Raw genomic sequence first — 13,499 nt, forward strand, 5'->3', positions numbered from 1 at the left:
TATTCTTAGACCTACAGGAGTTTTCATTCATCGACCTGTGCCTTAAAGGAACTCGGAATGCCATGTGGCCTATAGAACAAAGAAACCTGCTAAAACATGGTATATGGGCACAGATGTGATCATTATTTGGTTGAATATCACAAGGCTAGAGCACAAATCAGGATGAAACTTAAGAAAGCTTGTAAAGGATGTTGGTCTGTATTTCTTTCAACTATAAATGTGTTAAAGGCCCTTGTCAAACTTTGACAAAGGGCCTTTGGCGTTACCAGAGTTCAGTTGATATCCTGTGCCTGGTAGCCGACAAGTTCCTTCTCTCTCTCTCTCTCTCTCTCTCTCTCTCTCTCTCTCTCTCTCTCTCTCTCTCTCTCTCTCTCTCTCTCTCTCATTTACCTCTTTTGTCCAAGGCATGTAAATCAAATTCTTAAATTACAAAACTAAAATTTATTAAGCAAGTTTAACAACGAATCATGTAAAGTGAAGTTATGAAGGATAGATATTAAACCCATTACCCCCAAAGCAAAGTAAATAATTGCATGTCAAATATGATTCGAGGGGATTAATTTCTGTCCCCCCCAACTAACTCTAACCGCCGCCCCCCCCCCCCCCCCAATTTCACTGAAGGCTGTTACACAACTTTCAAAGTCATTTCTGTCACTGGTTCCGTTATAAACGACCACTTACCACATCGGCCATTTTAAATGCTCGCTTATGTAGGAGCATATCCTTCCCAATTAATCGTGGGTCCATTGAAACATTCCTGGTAAAGAACAAGTCTTCTCTATTAAAAGCCAGTTTATAAACACACCAAAACACATGAGATAAAGGTAAAATAATGACAAAAAGAACAATCACTAAGTGGTTTCCGAGCTCCTTCGGAAAGACTGACACAGCTGAATCTCAAAAGTGACTGAATGCTAGGCGCTGAATAAACATTCAAGAAACCTGCAAAATCGCTGAACACAGCAACCGTTCGTAGTACCAATACCCCCATATATATTTAAGGGGTCCCAAATACAACATCACATTTAAGAACACGGTAAAAACAAACGACACCCGATAGTCGGAGTTACACTCTAAATCACCCACTAATCAAAACTGAGTGTCAAGCTGAGATCACTGTTAGGGCCGCTCACAATATTGCAAGCTGGCAATCTACCCCCTTAGTAATCATGATTGCCATCATCTCCAGGTAGCGCGTCATAAAATGTCTAATAATTGTCTACCTAATTGCAAAAACCAAACACCTGCACACATCCCCTCTTCGGCATGAATTCCTGACACTGTTTCATAGTGCTTACACCGCTGCCCACTACTTTTAAGGTCCTTGTCAAAACTTGACAAAGGGCCTTTGGCCTTGCCTGAGTTCAGTTGTTTCGTGGCTGGTAGCTGACAAGTTCCTAAGTTCCTCTCTCTCTCTCTCTCTCTCTCTCTCTCTCTCTCTCTCTCTCTCTCTCTCTCTCTCTCTCATTTACACACTAAAGTGTGTAAATCAATTCCTATAATTGCAAAACTAAAATTTATTAAGCAAGTTTAACAACGAATCATGTAAAATGAAATTATGGAAGATAAACATTAAACCCATAAAGCATTACCCCCAAAGCAAAGTAGATAATTGCATGTCAAATATGATTCGAGGGGATAAATTCCTGTCCCTCCCCCAAACAAGTCTGTAAGCCAACCCCCCCCATTTCACTGAAGTCTGTTACACACAATTTTCAAAGTAATTTCTGTCATTGTTCCGTTGTAAACGACCACTTACCACATCGGCCATTTTAAATGCTCGCTTATACAGGAGCATATCCTCCCCAATTAATCATGGGTCCATTGAAACATACCTGGCAAAGAACGGAACCATCTCTATTAAAATCCAGTTTATAAACACACCAAAACACATGAGATAAATGTTAGTGATTGTTCTTTTTGTCATTATTTAAGTACCAGTTTCGTAAAGGTTAGTAATTTTTCTGAGTCTCTACTTACTCTTAAGCGAATGGGAATCTTGATTCCCAGCGTGTCCAACACGACCTCTTCTTTTGGGTTATCACCAAGGGGTAAGTAATCTATCACAAGCCCCTTCTCACTTAGTGATTTCGTAACGCACAAACGGATTCACACTTCCATTAATCACACCCCAGTATCTTATTATAACTAGACCAAAACGTTCTATGGAATAATGATGGAAATGTCCATCCCTGACACGTGACTCTGTATCCGAGCACCCTCCGAACAATGTTAAGGTCACTGATCGATCAACTGCTGAATTTATTTCCGTTCTCATGTGGAAAGACTGACACAGCTGAATCCCAAAAGTGACTGAATGCTAGGTGCTGAATAAACAAACATTCAAGACACCTGCAAAATTGCTGAACACAGCAAGCGTTCGTATGTTACCAATACCCCCATATATATTTAACAAATACAAAAACTCCACTTACTTTTGGGCCCAAAGAAAGGTCAGAAAAATAGTAGGCAAATTTGGTCTCCCGTAAACTTCCAGGACTAAAGGGAAACAGTTTAACTTGCTGATCCCCAGATAATGGCTGACACTCTTGCCAGTCACTTTGCTGATGTATCAGACATCCCACGGAAAAGCCTTTGCAGACTATTGCTACTGAGAAGAACAGAAAATGTTTGATTTCACTCCATATAGGCAAGGACCTTACAGTGCATCTCTCTCCACGAGAGATTTGAATCAGTTTTAGCAATTGGTAAAGAATCTGTGGCCAACCCAGATGAAATCTTATATATAAATATTGAACATGCAGAAAACACGAAAACAATTTTTAAGTATCATAAATCGAATATATATTGAACAAACCTTCCTGCCTATCTGCAGAATATTGCTAATGCCACCTTTGTTAAACCTGGAAAAGGCAACCCATTGATGACCAGTTACCAACCTATTGCTTGACCTCCTGCCTTCGTAAAATGATGAAGAAGATGGTTTAAATGTTCACCTTTTGTGGTACTTAATGTGTAACCATAATCTTTCGCTTGCCCAGCAGATTCAGAAACGTGCATTCCACCACAAATATGCTCATTCGCATGGAATCAGCTGCATGAGAGATTTGCATCTAAACAGCACAAGGGAGTTAATTTTTTATTAAGTAAAGGAATGTGGCACCGTTATTAGGCATGGTATTTTTCAGGACATCTTATCTATGTGACCTGAAAGGGGAGCTACATCTTTTTATTAAAGCAATTCTAAAATTTCGAAGATTTCAAGTACAAATAGGAGCCACACTATGGAGTATGTGGTGTCAAGAAGAGGGTGTGCCACAGGTTCACATATTGAGCGTCACATTTTACTACTAGCAAGCAGTGGCATTACAAAAGTAGTCCGAAAAGATATAATGTATACACTGCTTGTGGTTGATCTCTCAATATCATTTGTAGTCTCAAGAATATCAGTGGTAGAACGACAACTTCAACTGTTTCTACAAAGTAGTGAATCAGGCTGAAATGCATCGTCGTAGATTTGTACGTGTAAATTAAGTATCAGAAAGGTTTTTAGTGCAATTGATTATTTATCAAACAGGTTTTTTTTTTTTTTTTGAGACAATGACCGAAGTTGTTGTAGCTCTCTTTTGGTACTAAAAACTAATCACTTTCCAGTGTAGTTCATCTATTCGTATAAAGCTACTCTTGGTGGTGGGAGTTATCTTTCCAGCCGAGAATGTAATTCAGCCAGTATATAAGTTGATTTGTTGGTGATATTGATTTCATCATCAATATTTCTTGTTTGTTTTGTGTCTGTGTGAACGATCATGATCTGGGTATCATGAAAAGATGTTTCTTTTTGGTAAGATTGAGTGATTCAGTAAATTTAATGAAGCTTTATTTTAAATTTTTCACTTTTCATGCATATCTGAACCTTTGCTTCGACGCTAGTTCGAGATTAAGTACTCCTTCAATTTATATCTAATGGCGGGCTCTGGTAACAGAGAACGCCAGTTCTAGTCTTCTTAGAGTAAGAAAAAAATTATCGTCAAAACTAGCCTCTGGTATATGTATGTATGTAGTTGAAGGAGGGGGCGGGGGCCACAAGATGGTCAGTTCCCTCATATTGGCTCCTAATTTGGCTGAGAGAGGTGAGCTTGAACTTAGAAGATGAGACAGTCCTTTCTCACAGTGAGGCTTTCAAGGGGCTGTTTTTGAAACGAACCATGTCGAGCATTTAATATTTCCTGCATATGTATATTCTCTTAACGGAGAGACTTCTTGTGCCTTGATCGATTCCCACTAGAGTAGCTTCTTAGCAATACAGTGTTGTTCAGCTAGGATTCTCCTCTTAAGGCGGTCTTTTAGGTTAATATTTTCACAGTAATTCAACGATGTTTTAATTTTATCTCATTAAAAGCTGCCTTCATTTTTCGTAATGGCCAAGGGTAATTACTCTGCAGAGTGACTAAAATTAATTTTGGGTTCTTCCAACCCTTTGAACCACGTTTTGTAACATTAATTCATATTTTTATATTTATTTAATAAAGAAAAGTGCTTACAAATTCTTGAGATGTAAGGATATTGTACGCAGAAAAGCTCATGTAAATCTCAGGAGATGACGGCGTGGGTGTATGAAAGACTGACAGCTATAACGACAGGAAGCATTGAAGGAAGTTTCTGAATACATAATGACAGACGAGCAAGCTTGGATTTCTGGCTTACCTCAGGTAATGTCAGTAGATAATGACTTCCAGGAAAATGGCAAAATGACATTTCTCTCCGGTATACCCTCGATTCTCTGGCGACATAATTTCACGACAATCGCTGTTCTTTTCCTTTTAGTCAAGGTCACATCATGATTATGGGTATTCATATTTCCTTATGGTTTGTAATGGAATTGATGTAAATTACTTTGTATTTCTCTCGATAACACAAGTTGTTGTTGAGTGAAAAATTGTTTTTCTCAAGCGTTTTACTCATCACACACAACTTGTCTGTCTATCTGTATAACTCGAATGTATTTGTCTGTCAACATATCTGTCTATCTCCTTTGGGATACAGGGAAAATAAAGTCACCCAGTGGCTTTGGCCTTTGATTTGCATATCGATAGGCTACGCTAATGATATTTGAAAAATGGAGAAAGGATAAAACAGTAAATCATGGAGTTTAGGATGTGTAAGATTGTGGTACAAAAGTGGGTAGAATTTATGTTCGGTAGTTGATTTGAGCAAGAAAAAAACCAATGCTTTACCACTTGATGAAACAAAGGTAAAAGGGAAGTTTGCACAGAAATGGAGCGGGATATGTAGAGCTAGGGAAGGGGAAGTGCTTGCCATGTTAAAAAGATTGGGGAATGAGTGAAAAGATTTAACTGGTAAACGGGAGCGTGGCACTAGAAAGTTTTATTAGAATATGTGTATGTGGTTTAGGAATGTAAAGAATGCGGGTGAAATGAGATGGTTTGATGGTCTGAATCTGTCTTTGTAGGTTCTTAGAGAATATGAAAGGGTGGTTGTGCTGGGAAATGTAGGTGCAGTGATGGGTAAAGGAGAAAGAAATGGGGTTTGTTGGTAGGTGTGGTGGGTTTGTAGGTAGGTGTGGTGTTCCTGGACTAAAAACAAAGTGTTGAATGTGATAGTGAAAGTTTTATTGAAAAAGAACCAAAATTATTGTTCGTTTGTATCACATTAGAAATGATCCTATACAGGTATGCAGGGGGGAAGAAAGTGTGAGAAAAGAAGTATAAAAGTCGAGGGGAAATAGTAATGTAGAGGGGGAGATGATTGAACTAATGGATCTGAGAATAAAAGATGCACGTGAGAACCGAAATGATCTGTAGCAAATGCATGTGCATGTAAAGGAAATGTAATTACATACAGAGAGATACATTACAGATATGGTACGAAGCTACTATATTTGAAAGAAGTAATAATCATGTTGGCAACTGCTCTGTTATCTGTGACGAAATGGACTTGAAAGTATTATGAAGTCCAGCAAAAGCAGCATGAGCAATAAGTGACAATTTTGGTGATGAAAGTGTTAAAACAGATTTTAGTTCAGAACAAATACTGGAAAGCACCCAACTCTCTCTCTCTCTCTCTCTCTCTCTCTCTCTCTCTCTCTCTCTCTCTCTCTCTCTCTCTCTCTCTCTCTCACACACACACACACACACACACACATTGCTTAATATTTTTGTCAAATATAATTTAAGACACCTACTTGAGCCAACGGTTTACCCAGAGATTAAATAAACAGTTTAGTTTATCTCAACTTTTTTTTCGGGGAGTGAAATATTGACTGTGAAATTTCCTATTCCTTCATCCTTTTATTCGTCCGTTTTTTCCCTTCCATATTGTAGTTGGATGACCTTTCCTCTCTCTCTCTCTCTCTCTCTCTCACGAGCTGAGCAAGTGTGACGTCATTGGTTTCCTAGGCAACTCTCGACTGTGATGTTACTCCTCTCAAACCTACTCTCTCTCTCTCTCTCTCTCTCTCTCTCTCTCTGCTACGTATCACGTAAAATTTTGTTTGTCAGTTCTTTTTGTCTCTTATAGTTTGTTGTCATTGGATTTTTCAGTATTTCCCCATATACTCGTACAAGTAGAGATGCTCTCTCTCTCTCTCTCTCTCTCTCTCTCTCTCTCTCTCTCTCTCTCTCTCTCTCTCTCTCTCTCTCTCTCTCTCTCTCTCTCACAGTACCAGTATGTATAAAAGGTATAACTAACATAGGTTTGTTTAATTTTCACTTGTTGCAACCGAGATGTGTTGATCGTTATGGATTAATAATAATATTAATATTATTATTATTATAATTATAATAATAATAATAATAATTATTATTATTATTATTATTATTATTATTATTCCTATAATATTATTGCCTTGCCTAACAGAAGTCATAATTTTCTCTTTGTGTTATTCGCTATTTTTTTTCCCCTCAAGATTATCAAGAATTTTCTTCCTATGACGTCACAACTCCGGGTTACCCTGGAAACAGAAGTTGCGCTAAAGTATTCAGGCAGTCCTCCCGTTGCCTACATCCGTCATTCTCTCTCTCTCTCTCTCTCTCTCTCTCTCTCTCTCTCTCTCTCTCTCTCGTTCATGGGTAAAGTCGTCGAAGGAGGCTTTTAAGGAAAAAGGATAATGTCATGCTGAATAATCTGATAGGTGAAATCTTTCCGATTCCTTTGACCTTGCACAATATGTGGCACATACGGGGAATCAGAAAAAAATAATGCCAGAGGTGGTGTTGTCAAAATTATTGATTAAAGTAGTTTAGATAAATCTATTACCTACTGTCTTTATATACTGTTGGCCTAATTTGTTCCAGATATAAAGGATTTGTAGTAGGGACAGAGGAAGAGCTCTGTACGTTTTTCAGCCCCCGTGGCTTGAACATGGTGAATTTCATGTTGAGCCTTGGGTGGTTAAATTGCTTTAATGGGAAACCTTACGGCTTTATTTGAGCCTGGAGTTTTTGGTGAAGAAAATTTGGTTTTGTTTTATTGGGTTGATTTTTGAAATCTTAAGAGGAAAATAGACAGTGTATTTATTTAAAAAATAGGGTTCACTGAATTTAGGAAGTATCTTTTAAAAAAAATTTGATTTTCCTGGATGTGATAAATTTCAGTATGTAAACTGTTTCATATAATTCGGTTAGTTCTTAATGAAACCAGCAAATTTATATGAGATATACAAAAAGTTGTTTTTGGAATTCAGTATCTTTATTGATTTTTTAAACTTACGATCTTTTAAAAATTGCCTGTGCATAAACTTTTAGCTTCATGGGGTTTGGAAATCTTTTTTTGTCAAAGTAAATTTTAAGATTTCACAAAATTTTAATTTCTTAAATGAAAGTTAAGAGTTTGTTTGGGAAAGAAGTTAAAAAGTTTCATTTAATGACTACTGAATTTCATTATGAAAAAAGATTGTGGTTTTACTACATTTGGGACCTTCGTTCTGAAACCACTTTGGATTTAATTGTAGATATATTTGCTGAATCCAAATAGGGTCTAGAATTCTAAAGCTAATGTAGAACCCATTATTGTTATCGAGCTTCAGAATCAAAAACTGTTGGCTGCTCTTCATTTATGTGAGACTTCGTTTTCTTTTGTCTTTCCGTCCTTGCTATATCAGTGTCTCCCAGTTACTGGCCCCGGCAATTAGCTCTCTTGGGTTCCTCTCAGAGATTGAAAAGGGAATTGACAGATGTTACGTTAACAACCGACCTGGCAACCGTTTAGGCCTACGGCCCCATTTTTTAATGGTAAAATTGAAAGTCATGTCCCTTAAAGAGCGTTTGATAATTTTGAGTGCAGTGTACAAGAGGTTCTTTGGGATGGTGCTTGTTCTTCACTAGATTTTCCACCTCCTTTCGTGCTTATTTTTTTTTCTCTGCTGTTGTGTAACAGAAACATGTACTCGACGATAGCACGCAAGTTCAAAAGAGCATTACTCTGGGTACTAACATCCACCTGAAGTCTGTAAAACCATTTCATTTTCCAGCACGTTGACATCTTGTGGCCATACTTAGCACAAACTAGTCTGGTCGTCATAAAATTCCGATGGCTGGTGTTTGCGATGAGTAACATTACCTTGAGGGTGGTCTTAGACGATCAACTGATTTGACGCGATATTTTGCATGTCATTGACCAATTAATTTTTAAGAAACCTTCAGTTTGCACTTTAGGCGACCAGGTTTTCGGCGCAGTGCTGAGAATTACAGGTGGATTAGCCTTTGATAACACCCTTGTTACAATTAGTCCTTTTATTTCCTGAGCTGTCGGTAATTATCCCCAACTGATATGTTCAAACAAGTCGTGATTGTCTGCTCGTGCTGCTTGGTACCCTCCATAGGTTAGAATGATATCGGCTGTGGATAATTAAGCAAACATTTGCAGGACGGGTGAATTAGAAATGGATATTTATACAGGACTGTAATGTGCAATGTACTGTATAATGTACAGTATTAAGCGATATTTTTGCTTTAAAGGCTAACCACGTCGTAACTGCTCATGTACCTTGGGATACTCATATGTTGTATTGTTTACGCGTTCGTCTATCGATGTGCCGTGCTTTGTGCAATTTTTAGGTATTTTTATCTTTTAATAATAATTGCATGTTTTCATTGGCATCTAACTCCGAAGGGTCGTCGTTTGTTATAGTTTGGTTCCCAGCTGTCATAGATCATATTTTCTTGATTAAAGTGTAAGTGCTATGCTATGCTCGTCTCTATCTCTCTCTCTCTCTCTCTCTCTCTCTCTCTCTCTCTCTCTCTCTCTCTCTCTCTCTCTATTTTATTCTCCGAGTCATTTCCCATGGCCTTCACTTATGCTGGCTCTCTTGACGTCATATGTCACGGTAATGGTCATTTATGATTGGTCTCCAACCCCAGCTTAGCTAACTGTTGTGTTACATTTTATATATATTATACAGTATATACATATATATATACATATATATATATACATATATATATGTACATATATATATACACACGTGTATATACACCATATATTATGTGTACATACATACATACAATATGTATATACAGTATATATATATATAATCTAGAGAGAAAGAGAGAGAGATCCTTGTTGTAATAACATTATTGAATTACTTTTACCTCCCAGCACACACACACACACACACACACACACACACACACACACACACACACACACACACACACACACACACACACTCCTACTTACTTACTTACCTGAGAGAAGCGAGAGCGGATTTTACCTAACACTATGCTTCGTAAAAGTGAAGCTGTCAGATTGCCTTCTTGTTCTCTAGCACACTGGCATTGATTACCAGTGACTTCATGTTCCTTCAGAGGCTTCTGTCCTGATTTACCACCATCATTATTATTGCTGTTTCTCCTGTATTCATTTTGAAAAACTTTTAAAAGATAGGTATGGGTCAAGTAGCTGCATCCTTAAAGTTAATGTTAAGAATCTCGCGTGAACAGCAGTGGGTTACAGTGAGGTCGAGAAGCCATCGGAGTCAGGATTATCCAAGAGAGAGGGGTCCTCAAGAGTAGTATGCAGCTATTCTGCTCCATTTCCTACACGTTCGACATTCGTCCTCGTGCGTTTTTGCTTGGAAAGAATGCCGTAATTCGCCGTTACCATCTTGAAATTTGAAATAATCTCCTAATTTCTTAGGAAGAAATTGAATTGCGGTTAACTCTCTCTCTCTCTCTCTCTCTCTCTCTCTCTCTCTCTCTCTCTCTCTCTCTGTGTGTGTGTGTGTGTGCGCGCGTGCGTGCGCTCTTATAGCAGTTTATCTGTTATAGATAGGTAGATCATACAACTACATTCACTGAAGAAAACACAGTCTTGCTGTGGGCGACACTTGCGATCGGTTTGCTATCATTTTATCTGCATTCCAGTTTTATATACAAAACAGCTAACACATACGTAAATCTTGACATTTCCAATAATGGTGTCACAATATTCAACACTTGTTTTCCATAAGAACTGTGACCTATCCGAAGATTCACGTGACTTGAAACCGACCGTTGGCGGTGCTGGATGAGATGAAACATAAAAAGGAAAAGCAGAGTACTTAAACCGCCTTCTGAAATGTTACTCAGTCATTTATTTGAATCGCATTAATATGAATATTAATGCGATTCGATTAGTAATAAATTCTGGGAAGCCGGTGATGAATCGCCGCTGGTGTTGAACTAACAATTTTTTTTATCAAATTGTCCGTCGCTTTTAGGAAATGAAAACTGTCCACTCATCATTGGCCCTATCAACCTTGGACATATTGTACTCACATAATAAATTTTTGTATGCTTTTACTAAAAAATTAAGTATGTGGATACATGCACCCAACTAATTCAAGCAGATACTTCGACTGATCTTCCGTGTCATATACTACTGATAAAAATTAAACATTGTTGATTACAGTAGAAAACCGAATGCTTGGATCAGTGAAGATTAGCGAAACGGATTTGTGTTAGTATTAAGGTGTACGTGTTATTAAAATCTCTCTCTCTCTCACTCTCTCTCTCTCTCTCTCTCTCGTAGTAGTAGTAGTAGTAGTAGTAGTATCATTTCATTATTACTTCAGATCAGTCATCTGTCAGCTCGAAGATGCTCGTATGTACAGTCCCTTCACATTTGTCTGTTACGAATTTCGTTGCCAGTCAAGTGAATTATAAGAGGTACTTGAAATCAACCTATTAGCTTCGAAAAAGTTACGGTACAACACTTGACCTTGGGCACACTAATAAAAACCACATGTACCACAAGGAACCTGGGAGTACCTTGGTAATAAGCATCCGCCAATCATCGCCCGAGGTTCGTTGTTAGAATGAAAGCTATTAAATCTATCTCTCTCTCTCTCTCTCCCGACGCGCTATACTATAGGTATTCGCTTCCTCGACCGAGAGACCTTCGGCTTCAGACGGTATTCATCAAAAGATGAAGTGGGCGATTCGCTATTCCCCTTAATTAGTTGTATCCAGGCAGGAGGTTCCTGTTTTTTTGCCAACATTTAATCAATTAATTTACTTTCCATTGAATTTTATCGGTTTATATGGTACATTATGACTAGGGTTTTTTCATTTTAATTTTACTCTTACTTTTCGCGTTACATTTTTGGTCGATATATTGAAATGCAAAACGATACTCTTTAACGGAATATCGTTTTGAGATGTCGTTACAAAGGAAATGGTAGTATGAAGTACTGAATACCAGTAATGGAAAATATTTACAAGCTAAATATACATTTTGAAAAGCCTGAATATATAGCCTCTTGTGTAGTACCGCGAATGTGGTTTTCTTTTTTATGCTGTCCTTTGTGAGATATGGTGTCTTTAAGTATTTGTGGTGTCATACATTTCAGAGATCGTTTTTAGTTTTCTGAAAAGAAAACTATTGTGCCGGCTTTGTCTGTCCGTCTGCACTTTTTCCTGTCCGCCCACAGATCTTAAAAACTAATGAGGCTAGAGGAATGCAAATTGGAATGTTGATCATCCACCCTCCAATCATCGAACTTACCATGTTGCAGCCCACTAGCCTCTGTTGTTTTTATTTTATTGAAGGTTGAAAGTTAGCCATAATCGTGCATCTGGCAACGATATAGGCCAGGCCACTACCGGGCCGTGGTTAAAGTTTCATGGGCCTCGGCTCTTACAGTGTTATACCGTGACCACCGGAAGATTGATCTGTTTTCGGTGGCCTTGATTATGCGATGCACAGAAAACTCGATTGCGCCGAAGAAACTTCGTCGAAGGTAACGTTTCATATGCCTTTTATTGTTTTCAAATTCGCTTGCTCTTTTCAGTGTCTTTTGATTTTCCCCGTCAATCCGTGTATGCCTGTTTCCAGAACGTGTCGTAAAGACTTGTGGAAGTAACTAACGAAGAAGGCCAGAAAAAAACTACGATTTGTCTGTACAAAATTCTCGGTCGACAAGAACTGAACTGTTACGCGCGGATGATGTTATCAGTAAATGTAGTGCTTGTACTGCAGCTACAGGTTTTGGCTGTCGAGTTCTGGACTCTGTATTTTTGCCTAGATGAACTTCCAAAGCTGAGGGGGGCGCGGGGAGACGGCATATAATCAAGGAGGTCCAGGGAGTAGCGATTATTCTGTAAGTAATTTGAAATTACTTTGAAATTACCAATTATCTTTTTATGCCATCGGTTTGCTGTCGGGAGCATGCACGGATTGATCTGCATATGCGTATGTTGGTTGGTCCCCCCGTCTCCTAAGAAAAACTGCTCCGTAGAGGGATAGTGTCTTCAGGGCACCTCCGTGGTGCACTGTATGCATTACCTAAGGTTCTTTGGCCCTTATTTGCAACCTCGGTCATTCGTTTTACTGTACCTCCGTTCATATTCTCTTTCTTCTATCTGACTTTCCAGCCCCTTGTAACACTTGTTTCATAGTACAACTGTGAGATTTTACTCATACACCTTTCACACATTCTAACTGTTAATTTCCCTTTCATCGCTGAAGGACCTAAATTCTATAGTCTCTCTTTTCAAAGAAAAACAGTTCATATATTTTAAAGCACCACAACTTTTGAATATACCCGATAGACATATTTAGCATTCATATAGTGTAACCGACTTCATATTTAGCATTAACATTTCATGAATGAAGCGGGTGTGCGCATCAAGGTCTAAGATCAAGGCCATACTTAAGGGGTCAGAAGTCAAGTACAAATTTGCCACCTGTCTTGGCATTGTGTTTCACAAGCACATCCTTTCATCTTGAAGAAGTGGTTAAATGTTATGATTTTTTTTTTTTTTTTTTTAGTGTTATGATGAAAATAACAAATGTACGTGTTAATCATTCTAGTCAGTGCCTGCTAGGTGGAGGATTAGGTTTGGAAGCTGATAGAAGGTATCCCATGATTTTCCTTCGTGCCTTTGTTATTGGATGGGAGGAAAGGCCAAGTCCTGGGTATTCTTTAGACTTAGAGAACGGCTGTGTTGGACGACTTCATCTTCTTAGCGTTTACCTGGGGACGCAAGGTTCATCGTCTTACCTTTGGAATTAATTTTCTTAAATCACGTCACATTATC

The sequence above is a fragment of the Macrobrachium rosenbergii genome, chromosome 23 (assembly GCF_040412425.1).
Source record: "Macrobrachium rosenbergii isolate ZJJX-2024 chromosome 23, ASM4041242v1, whole genome shotgun sequence".
NCBI classification, from domain to species: domain Eukaryota; kingdom Metazoa; phylum Arthropoda; class Malacostraca; order Decapoda; family Palaemonidae; genus Macrobrachium; species Macrobrachium rosenbergii.